Raw genomic sequence first — 12,411 nt, forward strand, 5'->3', positions numbered from 1 at the left:
CTTGTTTGGCTACATAGGCAGGGGTTTGTATAAATAGGCATTTCCAACCAAATCCAATGGTGGCAAGGCTGGTACAACACCAGCCTCACACCATCATTTTGTAAATCAGTCCAGTCAGAGCTTTCTAAGAATTGTATCTCATTTCCTCACATACAGGTTTTCCTTTCTGTCACCTATTTATGCTCTCTGCATGCCCATGGGAAGCTACAACCGCAGCTTTACAGGACAGGCCTGAGGCAGGTGCCTTGCCCAAGGTTTTTCAGGAAGGCTGTGATGCTGCAGAGAGCTGGAGGGTTTCCCAGCCTCCCAGCCCTGCGCAGGTGGCAGCGCTGCCCCTCCCTGCTGGGAATGCCCCCAGCTGGTGGGACACAGAGCAGCCGAGAAATGCAGAATCATCACTTGAGAGGGAGTAGCTGAAAAATATCCACCCTCAAATAACAAGGGGTTTAAATTTGCTTAGTGTTGAATTTTAAGGTCTTTTTTAATGAATTATACCCTTGAGCAAATACGGGTTTCTAAACCAATTATTATTATTAACTTAAAATGTGAAACCATTTTCCCTGGATTTGATTTGTTGAAATGTTTTCATTTGAAGTAGAGGCAGCATCAAGAAAGAATACCCCTAGCCAGGTTTTAATTAGTGCACAAAATGCTACAATAGCAGTTTTTAACAGTTAAGAGTGTTTACATTATTCCACATCCTATTGAACAACTGTGTCCAGGAACACAAAACCTTTCAGGTTAGACATTACAGGCTCTTTAGGAAACCTCAATATACAACAGTAACAAAAGCTAGATGAAAGTATATATTTGAAAGAATAAAAGGCCATATGTACTTGCATAACTCTAAAGAAAGCCTGCTGCTTGTTGCCTGTAGCCACTGCATGTTTCTGCAAGCAGTGAACATAGGAGTCCGAGAAGCAAAAAGAAAGAGAACCTCTTTCCTCTCAACAAAATGACTACTCTCAACAAAACACAAATGTCAGAGATCTTTAAATTATGGGTCTAAGCTTTCCCCTTCCCTATTCTCCTGTAATTATTTTTCCAATCAGTTGACTTTAATTAACATGTCCTCTGTGAGCAAAGCTGGTGAATGGCAAGGGCTGGTTTATAGATGCTGAGCATGTGCTTCCCAAGCCCTCCCAGGCTGGTCATTGAGCAGCAGAGGAACTCTGCAAGCAGCTAGCACTGACTGATAAATGTGAACGAAGTATCCTCATTAAGGAAACATTTGAAAATACCCTTTACACTCCGATCACATCATTTTAAAGATGGATGAGGGGAAAGACCTACAAAAAACCTAAGTGCAGCTTGACCTAACTGTTTCATCAGGCAGTACTTCCTCAGGCATGCGAGGGACGCTTTGTGTGGGAGCTTTGGATTGACCCATCCAGTGTCCCGGCATCAGGAGGGCAGAATCTGGATGAATCCATACCCTTCAACTTGCACTTTGCAGTCACATACTTTAACTGTGCTCCTCACAATGGCCAATAACATATTTTTATAATTCTTAGTGTTACCCAGAGTGCAAGCAGATAAGGTTGCAAGCAGCTTCCAATCTGAACTCCATTTTCAGCTGCCCTGAACCTATTAAACAGATGGAAAGAGGTTCATTAGAATGTGCAATAATTAATTGAAACATCTAACTTTTAATTTATTCTTCCTTATTACATTCCTATGGTGGATAAAACTCCTAGGTATCAATATCTGTTTTCCTAAGCTTTCCCATTACTGTGGTATGTGAATGCCCTGCACTTGAAAGCAGCACAAATATGAGTGTGCATGGATAGTAATTAGCACTCAGCACTTTCCAGTCCAAAGACATTTATTAATCACCACAGTACTCCTATGAATTGTGAGCCGAGGAAGTATTAGCATGAGGTAGGAGAATGGGTATTGGATCATTAATGCAAGCCTTTTAAGGAAAAGGATGGTACAGTTTTAGGTAAAAAAATTCTAAATACATTTGTGGAAAATACTTGAATATTATAACAGAATTTTCAGGCACCAAATCTTTTCTTTACAAACGCAGAAGCAGAACAAATTTCTCCCTGCTCCCAAGCAGTATGCAAAGACCCTGCAAAGATTTATTTAAATCTTCTGACAAAAGTGGCTCTGAAACTAGTGCTATGTAGGTCTGCTTTTGGCAATCTCTGCTTGGAGGCCTAATGACCAAACACTTTCACTGCGAGCAGTCTGGTGTTATGATACTGGATCAGTCCATGAAAGACAACACCTCTGTTGTTTGATCCCTAGTCTGATGTGGGTCAGGCAGGCTGCACTCAGGGTGGTGTCTGATAGCTCATGGCTATTTGTTCATCCATGAGTTTTGCAGACATGATATTCTCTCCCTTGTCTGCTGCTAACAAGTCAGTGTGAAGAACAGCATTGATGAGATACAATCTAAGGGCATGGTGTACTCCTTAGGCAGAAACTCAGGAACTTGCCTTTGGTCCATCTAGAACTGGATCTTTCCCTAACCACATTGATGCATCAAAGGAAAGTAAAACAAAACCTTGTAGAAAAGGATAAGTGGCAGGATAAGCTATCCCTTTTTCCCCAGGAAAAGGCCTATTATCTTCAGTTGAGGTGAGTATGAGTGTAGCATATCTAAGACTGTCTTAGAAAAACATGGTAGCAGGGTATGCAGCTTTCACAGCACTGCCAACAATTGCTTACCAAGAGCCATTTGCAGAGAGCAGGAGGGACAGAGGGTCCAAGGTTGCTACAGCCCCTCATTTCTCCCTCTGGCTGCTCACAGGCAGCCACCCTGCAGAACCCAAGCTGCCTGGCCCTCTTTGTAATTGGTAGTGTGCTGTCACTCCACTGCAGAGCTGGTGACCAGCCCAGCTAAATTAGCCTGAAGATGAAAGGCACTGGTGCCAAGACGAGACCAAAAGAGGCTTTTTACCTCTGTGGAACCAGGGGAAGGGAAGGACCAAGGTGGGCCAGAGACTCTGTAAAGTGCCTGCCCACTGCAGGACACCTTTATACTGTCCCTTCCTGAGGCTTCACTGCAAGATGCCACAGTAGCTCCCAGTGAATCAAGGAACACAGACCAACACCAGCATCAGCATTATATATTGTTGCCATATACATCAGCAAGTCAACAAAACACCCAAATTCTTTGCAAATATCCACTTATTGCTAAATTGGACAATTACAAATCACCTGTGAATGAATGTAAATGCCTAGTATCACACATACATGGTAAACTTAATTTCTCATGCTGTGTGAGCTTCAGCTGCCCTTCCTGCAGTTGAGAGCAGGCTGCTGGTTCAGAGCACTGCCAGAGCCCGCTGTTTATTCAAAGGAGGCAGCAGGATGCGGGTGTCTTCTGGAAGCAGGGATTCCTGCCTTTCCACCAGGCACCTCGTGTGCTGTTGGACAACCAGGTACCGAGCAGCAGAGATCAGCTTAGGCACTCCTGCAGCTCTGGTTGTGCCATTCCTGGGAGGCAAACTGGGACATCCCTCTGGCGCTGTGGAACTCCGGAGGTACCACTGCCCAGGTTCTCTGTACAGAGAAACGTGGCAGTGCACAGGCACAGCCTCAGCAGTGTCTTACCCTTGGTGGCCTGCCCCCAGTTAAAGCACACACTGGTAGGATTCCCAGTTCAGAGACACTTATTAATGCAGAAATGTTTTTTCTAAGTCAAGATTTGCCTGACAGCAATAAAAACTACATGTTAAATTTCAGCACTCCTGTAGCTGATCTGGGGAAATTTAACTGGAGCTGTTGGCAGCTGGGAGATGTGAGGGGTTTTTTCTTCTACTGGGTTTTGTTTTGTGTGTTCTGAAAAGGCACCATAATGAAGGACTTATTTTCTGCATTATTAAGATAATTTTATTTGTGTAATATAGTTAGAGACTAGGATAGTGATACTGGGCAATTAGCTGAATTAAGAAAAAGGGAATATTATTACTACAAGAATATAGGAAAAAGATTTACTATTATTACTGAAGTGATCTCTTCTAGCTCTATTAGCTGTTTCTAGGAGGTGTGTGAACAACAGCTGCTTCTCACTCTGCAGCTGAGCCAAGCATGTATTTCCTTGCTCCAAAGCTCTTACAGAGCCAAAAGGCCTTCAAACACAGGGCACTGAGTTTTCCCATCCCTCAAGTGTCCACTCTGTTTTACCCCTGACATCTAGATCAGGCTTGCTGTAACATTTTTACAGAACCAAAGACTGGATTTATAAACATTATTTGTATTCACCAGCAAAACTAACATTTTTTAGGAGCTTTACAAAAGCAGACACTGTACTAGAGGTGGAGATACTAAAAGTCATATTATTCTGTATCTGTCAGCACTTCTTGGAAATAGGAAATGCAAACGAATCCTAAGAATTATGCCCCAAATCCTCTAGCTTCTTTAGCATAGAAAGTAGGAAACTATTAATCCTGTGGCTGCTTCCATTCATCAAATATTCATCTTTGGGTGCTGTATTTTCTATCACTATATCCGTGCTCATGTATCAGTAGAGCAAAAACTTCGATTCTCCCTGAGATTTGGAAAGGACAAATTTGTTTCCAGATGATATTTCAAATCAAAACATTTTGTCTGGCTTATATCAACTCCATATATAATCATGTTCTTCTTTGTGCAATAACAGAAAAGAAGCATTTTGGAGAAAGGTGAAATACTAACTTTAAAGTTGAAACTGTTCAAAATATCCTGCCCCCGAAACATCCCCAAAATTCTCTTCTAAAAAGATCTGGATTCATATTTTCCCTTCATATGGGGAAAGGAATTAAACCTACTTTGATGAAATCAACAGAGAAGTTAAGGGTTTCTCCAACTCTGAAATCCTTTTAGATCAGAAGTGAAATACTTGAGTGGAGAGGGGTGGCTCAGCCTGATACCAGCTGGTGTCCTCAGGATGATGATGATGAACCCTTGTCCAGGTGGCTCCAGTGGGTATCTCCCAAGCCCTGCAAGATGCACAGACCAGCTCAGCAGTTTGAATCCAGGAAGGGAAAGCACACCTGCCTTGTGTGACTTCGTGCAGCGCTGCTCTGCACCCCATTTTCCCAAGAACCACTTGCAGAGGCAGGAAGTGGCACTCAGGTGAATTGGACCTGCTGAGATTGGGACCAGCCCAAGGAGCTGACACCTCTTCCTCCTGCTGCCTAATTAGCCTCTCCTGCATCCCAGCTATCCTGAGTGAACATGCTGAGCTGACCACCTCTGTTACCTGCTAGCAGTGTGGCAGGAAATTAGGCAGAACTTATTGCCTATTAACAGCTCTATTGTCCAGTCACTGGTGTCATTTACACGTCTTGGCTTTCAGCATCTCTTCCAATTATGCAAAATGGGGAACTCTTGATGGGAAGAGAATCCTGAAAATTACAGGAGCCTCTTTTGCTCACCTATACGTCAACGCATATACCCAAAAGAGTGGGGACAGAGGGGTTAAGAGGCTTTCTCTTACTCTGGTGGAAACTTGTTTTGTCAGGTATCAGTAGGTCCAGTTCTACTCTCTCATATATACCAGTGTTGTCCTTTGGACCCAAAAAATGCTCAAGCCATGTAATGTGCCAAAGCCTGAATTTCAGCAGAATTGCAAAAAGCTGTGTTATTGTTTTATGTGGCTGAAGTCAAGAGTGATAATGTAGGACCCCTTTTTCCCATTCCAAAACCCCTGGCAAATCTGCTAAAGCTGCTCCTCTCACTTCCATCACATGTGGCAATAGGAAGCGGGCACTTCTGGTTTCCACTTTCATATACAATTTAAGACCAAAGGGGACAGCACTCAGTAAACAACCAAAATAATCCTTTCAAAGTCAAGAAGATTTCTTACCTATCTTTCTGGGTGTAAATTGTAGCAGGCATCATGTGTTACTAATCTCCTCAGTACTGCAGCAGGGCCTTAGCAAGTCAACACACACCTCTCCAAGATCCTCAAGGGGTTTTAATTTTATTCCTAAACTAAAACATAATCTCAAAAGCAGTTTGCCTTTGAAATGAAAAAAGTTTTTTTACTGTGTTTAAAATTAACATCTCACAGGAACTGCACAGTGAGAGTGTAAACAGCGAGTGTCAATAATGAACTTGTCCAGCTTTTTTCCCACACTGGAGGGGAAGGCACACAATTTGCACGGCAGCCCAACCTTTCCAGGCACTGCCTGGCAGCAGGATTTATAGGGATGTTATCCCACATCCGATATTACATACAGAAATATGCTGTGTGGGGAGTACTGAACTCTTGTAAAATACAGCAGAAAGGTTCTGGTTATTCAGCTGCCCACTGCTTGTTAAAGCCTGGTCTGAAATGCTTCCCTCTCCCTCCACTTGCCTGAATCTCTCTTCTATTTAAAGTAACTCACATCTTCAAAGGGTTTTTTAGATGATTGCACTGTCGTATAACAGCTATTTATTATATTCTTCTTCAGCTGTCTTGCTTAATTTGTCTATTCCATAGGTTTCCTGGGTATTTCAAATGAAAATGCCTTCTTTCAGAAGATACAATGCACCTGGAATAAGCTGGATTTCCAGGGGTACCCAACAAGTGATTACCCCAGACATCATTCTTCCTTTACGTCAGTATGAAGCAATTGTAAATTTGAATTTTTCTTTTATAAATCAGTTTTTCTTTGCAGTTTTAGGTGTGTTATGATAAGGAGGAAAAGATGACAAAACTGAAAGATTTTATAAGCTGCTGATACATATGAATAAATATGTGTATGTGTGTATAAAAGGTTAGTATGTTCCTATCCATTGGGTAAAAGTTTTATTCCCATGCCACACCTCTTGATATCATGAGATTTTAAATAGTTTTTATAGCAATAACTTTGAGTGACTTTATGTATATACATGTGTGGGGCCCTCTTCCTCAACATTATGGCTTAACTGTGCCATATGTGCCATACAGTTCATGTAATACAGTGTGGAGGTTCGTGATTCCTCAATGGTATTTCCTTTTCTAAAGGATAAAAGAATCTGAAGTGGAGATTCTGTGTCTGGAAGTCATAAGCAAGCAGAAAAAAAAGGGAAAACTCTGAAATGGTCCCTGTAACCTAGAAGTTAAAAACCTTTGTCACCAGTGAGGGTGGTTTTAATTCTGCACTTGAGGCAACAAAATACACCAAAATTTCTGTAAAAGCAGAAGGAAAAAAAGCTCCTGACTCACACTGTGTGGGTTCATGGTGATGTTCTTCATCAGGAAGAAGAAAATAGGCCTCCTAACCTTGAAATGGCACATTTTGCTGTGGCTGTAGGGAGGGTTCCTTTATTGACTCTAGCACCTTCTGTAATGGTGTACAGCTGAGTGTTCTCAGCTAATACTGACTCTTAATCCTTCTAGCCATGATGACTAATTTGTTTCTTATTGAAATTTGCTTTCTCCCTCATCAAAGATCACCATCTGTTTACTCAAGGTGCTTTTTCACTTAGACTATGCCTGTATGTCAGAGCTGAGATATTTTCTTTTGTTCTTGATTTAGGCAGTTAAAACAAAGCAGTTAGTTGAGAAGATGTGTTCTAAAACTAGATCTACTTGGGAAACTGTTCTTTTTTGCTTTAAAATGCCTTTTATATTTTGATTCAAAATGAAACTTTTTACCCTAGAATAAAGCAAAATGAAACAACTATTTGCATTTTAATTTGAAGTGCAATTTCTAAACAACAGGAAACAGAGTTTTTATTTTTATTCAGTCCTTGAGTTACTGCAGCATATAAAGGGAAGCTGCACTGAGTGCTGAAGGGGTAGTTGGCTGGCTGTGCAGAGGCATAGCCATGACATGCCACCATGTGCATGGGCTGGCCTGGACTGAGCCCCTGCTGCCCACACGCCTTGTGGGACCAAGGGAAGATCTGCAAACTGAGAGGTGGGTATGAGCGAAGAGAAGTATCTGGAAACTTTTCCATCACTTTAAGGAGTGAAGTGGTTTTGTGTGATGGTGAGTGAGGGCAGGTGCATGTGGAAGCTGGTGGGGCTGCAGAGAGGCAGAGGTGTGACACTTGGGGTAGAGAGTGCCAGCTGCAAGGCAGTGTGAAGGAATGTTTACTGGTGTTATACTGGAGCACTGCTTATACAGGGCAGTGAACATTTGTTCTACCCTTACATTCCTTGGTTTCCAAAAGTTTTGCCTTTTGCCAAGGTCAGCTTTGGGCAAGGGGTGCAATGCCACCTGCAACTTCAGCACAGCTGTGCTTTGGACACCAGGAGGGCGCAGCTGCCGATAGAGCCACGGAGGAGACAGACACAGGCTGTGCTCGGAAACGGGGCTGTTTCATCAGGACGTGGCTGCACTGAGTGTGAGACTGGCTGGGTGGGAAAGGAAGGGCAAGGTTGTCCGTAGGTCCCATTTACACAGGGGAGAATGATGGTCACGGTACAAGGAACTTGGACTTCTACATGTGATACACTTCCAGTTCTTCCTTTCCTGCAAGCTACTCTGCACCAGAATTTCAGACACTCCACACTTGCAGCAGTCAGAGGAAACCTGTGGATATCAACTACTCAGCCTTTTAAACAGAACGCAATTTTTGATATTGAGCTGCAATGAGAATCCTGAACAGGCATGAAATCTCTTTAAAATCAGTTCTGTGATGCTGGTACAGTGGGAGAATATTACTATTTGATTTGTTACTCAGTTATTTTAAGCACATTTTGTATGATTTGTAATAAGAACAGATAAGGCAAGTAGCTGCTAGGCATACCCATGTGCTGCAAATATCGGAGATCACTAAATGTCACCAGCAAACTTCCTGTTGTTCCACTGATGGTCTCTAGGAATGGATATACTCTATTGACTCCACGCACTTGACATCAGACTTGGTTTGTAACTCCATCCCTTCTCGGCTTCTGCATTCAGTGAGGAGACAGCAGACACGGCCTAAAACCTTCAGTCCTTTCCTCCCTCTGCTGTGGACAGGCAGAATGGTGCCTCCTCCAGGAAATGGAGCAACGGTCAAAGTATTTGTGACACAGAGGACTCCTCCTGGGGAGGAAAAAAGGCATTCTGGCATTCCTCTTCCCAGCACCATTGCTCTGACTGTACTGCTGAGACACCAGCATGTTGGTGAGTTGGGCCCAGACACTGAAGCAATAAATCTAATACAAACCAGGGATCTTTTCCTGTCTAGTGTGGGCAGCCCTGTACCACACCAGGTTATTCATCCCTTCCTTGGGCTGGCTCTCCTTTGGGCTGACAATGCTCAAGTTCTGGCTGAGGGTTCAGACAACATCACTGCAAACTCAAATATCTGCATTTGGTACTGAAATCAAGGCATTCACACTCAAAAGAATCTGGAAGGAACTAGATTAAAATCTGGTTGGAACTAGATGATCTTTAAGGTCCCTTCCAAACCATTCTATGATTCTATGACTGAAGATGAAAGAAATTATTATTAGTTTATTGTAATCACTCACATTTAATGGTTCTGTAAAAGGTACTAACAGAACTGGGGTTTGACTCTAGATAGAGTGTTTTGTGAAATCCTTCTGTGCACTTTCCACTGGGAGCCATCCGACATAAATATTTTTATTAAGCTATCCAAATTTAAAATCAAGACCTTCAAAATAAAATAGTTACTGACCTTTCAGCTCATTTATAATTAAAATATGTTCTAATGTTGTTCATATAAATAATAGATAGCTGTTTTCACAGATCAATGCCTTCTCTTGCTTTTTAAGAAACATTTTGAAGTAAAATTACTACACCTTTAACTTTAATAGGAAAATTTGATGTGTTAGCAACTATGGGTTGATCTCTGTACATTTTTCAATTGTAAATTGCACTTTAAAAATACAAACAATTATTAATATTGATTTGGACTAAAATAATATTGAATTTCAATATATTTTTGGCTCTTTTATGAATTACCCTGCAGAGTCAGTGTGATTATGATGAAAGAGTATTTGCACGCTCAATTTCTTTTCAGCGAGAAATCTTAAAGAGTGCTAGTTGTGTTCAGGCTGATAAATACATGCATTCAAGGAAAATCAGGCTACCTTAAAAATCTCCACTGAAGCATAATAAATTAATATTTCATCCTATATGTGCAGTTCTTATATCATGCTAGCTGAACTTTCATTATTAACAAATACTGAGCATTTAGTTAGGATGCAGCTCAGCGCCTGAGCTCTGTTTTGGTTGTGCATCACATGCAATTATAAAACTATGTCAATCCATCACTGCAATTTCCTACGACTAAGCAAAGAGATGAATATATTCATGTCCTAGGATGCTGTACGATACCAATAGATTTAAGTGTCATTAAACCCATGTTTCTATGCTGTGGTTGGAATGAACATTTCATAGCTCTGGTGATAGAGGGATTTGAGCTTTTCTTCTGATCTCAGCTCTAATTTCAAGGCTCGGTTGTTAATTGCTTCCTCAGGTACCCCAGCCCCTCTGCAGAGGCCTCACCACCAGGACAGCCCTTCCCCACGGCCAGGGCCGCGGCCAGCAGGGTCACTCAGCCACATGTCCTTGTCACACACACGGGAGTGGCTGGCAGGGGGGGTCTCCCAACAGCCTGCAATGCGTGGGCAGAATCATCTTGAAAACAGAAACTCTGTTCCCCAGGGAAAACAGGTGTATTGAGCCAGGACAAAATGTCAAGGTGACATTTTTGTAGAAATGGGATTTTCAGAAAAATTTAATTTCTTGGCCCCGGAAGTAGTGTTTTCATTGTGTGTGGCTGCTAAGCACTTGGAGAGCTGTGCAGCAAGCCTGGGAACTGGCAAAGGTTCACCAGGAATGTGGAGGGCTCTAGTCCTCCCCACTTCATCCAGCTCCTCTCCCTTTGCAGCTGGCACACGCCAGGAGGACAGAGAGCTGGGGACTGTTAACGTCCAGCAGCTTGCCTGGGAAGCAGCTGTTAAACTCACTTTTTGCTGAAAGTGGAACTGGAAGTGTGTAGCAGGCAGCAGCTGGGCCAGCCTTTGTTTTGATTCTCCCAGGGAAAAATGTATTTTTAAAAATTTTCGTTTTCCACATAGAAAACACTGGTTGTGCGAAAAGGGCATTTTCTTACTGAAAAACCTTCTGCTGGAGAATTCCCCAACCAGCTCTTTTTATGGAACTTACTCCCACAGACTGAAAATAACCCAAACTTGGTACCTTTCCAGCCATGTTACAAAAGCTAATGTTTTGCTAGAGTCCCTGGAGACAGAGTTGTGCTACTTATATTAAGAAAGGGGTAGTAGCCAGCTAGCAAGTGCCTGTGGGACTGGTTTGAATGCTGCTGGCCCTTAATTCAATCACAGGTAATGAATGATTAATAATAAGGCACTTAACCTTAAATAGTGTTGTAATTACTTTGATTATGGAATAAAAACCAGAAAGCATTTCTGACATTTACTATTTTTAAACCTCATTATTTTGGAGAGTGTCATTCAAGAATTTTGAACACTTGAAATCAGTAAAACAGAAAAATGAAATGCCATGTGATTTTTCTTTACCTGACTCAGGTGCTCTCTAGTGTGAATTCTCCCTTCTGTGGGCAGAGCAGTAGGTAGGTGACAGCAAGTGCCCTTGAGTCCCTTCATTTCACAGATAATCTTGTTTCAACATTTTATGCTCAGATGCCCACAAAAGTGTAGTCACCTCTCTGTTATTTTACATTGTGTTGTGGTTTTGATTAGAGCAAGTCAATTTTCATGGCCAAAATGGCTTTTTAACAAAATGATACCTCTTTGAATATGTATTCTTTGGTCATAATTTTGTGATGTAAGGGATGCTTTCCTTGACAAAGATAAATTCTGTGTCCTATATTCCCCAAACTAATATTGTGAATTTTACTATAATTTCATAATACATACATGTTGCATGGTAAATACATTGATAGAAAACACTCTTAAGGACACCAAAATGTATTGATACAAGACACTCTTAAGTGCTCCGGGAAAAAACTTCAGAAAAAAATTTGGAGCTGTATCATGTTGCTACACTAAATGCACACCATAGAACCTCTCAGCAGAGAGAAGTCTGGTTTTTAAGAAGGAAGAATGTCCTTCCTGTTTAATTTCCCTTAGGTTGATCCAGATCCTGCCCAGTCACTCCATACCTTTTAGCTAGACTAAGTTAAGATACACAACAGATTTTGTGCCTTCTCATCTCAACAAGAGTGGCCAACAGAGCCAATTCTGCAGTGCCTGCCAACATCTCACTGGGTATGGTTTAAGGAGGAGTGAGAGTGTCAGCTCTTAGGTGGTGGGCTCTGCTCACATCAGAGGGATGGGCTGCTGTAACAACACAGCTGAGCTTTACTGGGGTGTATTTCTCAAGGAAGCCCTGTCACTGTCCTGGTTTTGTTCAAGTTCACTGAAAGCAACTTCTGTCTCCTTAGCAACTTTCTTTTCAGACCAATGCCTCTACTCATCCTGGCAAGATGAAAATATCCAGAGCCTGAAATCTACACCTTTTATGTTCTGCTGTCTCATCAGATGACACTTCATGG

At 42.0% G+C, this 12,411-nt stretch overlaps 1 protein-coding gene across 6 annotated transcripts in view; it reads right to left on the reverse strand.

Moving 5' to 3' along the window:
* The window catches only part of CHST8 (carbohydrate sulfotransferase 8), a 188,108-nt gene that overhangs the window by 147,923 nt on the left and 27,774 nt on the right, over positions 1-12,411 (reverse strand). For 2 of the 6 annotated variants that reach the window (XM_048316325.1, XM_048316320.1), the window contains exon 1: positions 4,764-4,947. The exons of 2 other annotated variants lie outside the window; for them this stretch is intronic. The gene's annotated coding sequence lies outside the window, so the exon portion shown is untranslated. Of the gene's footprint in view, positions 1-1,520; positions 1,588-4,763; positions 4,948-8,664; positions 8,958-12,411 lie in introns of those variants that run through there. 2 more of the 6 variants (XM_048316323.1, XM_048316324.1) reach the window with 2 other exon arrangements.

Source organism: Corvus hawaiiensis, chromosome 12 (assembly GCF_020740725.1).
Source record: "Corvus hawaiiensis isolate bCorHaw1 chromosome 12, bCorHaw1.pri.cur, whole genome shotgun sequence".
Classification (NCBI taxonomy): domain Eukaryota; kingdom Metazoa; phylum Chordata; class Aves; order Passeriformes; family Corvidae; genus Corvus; species Corvus hawaiiensis.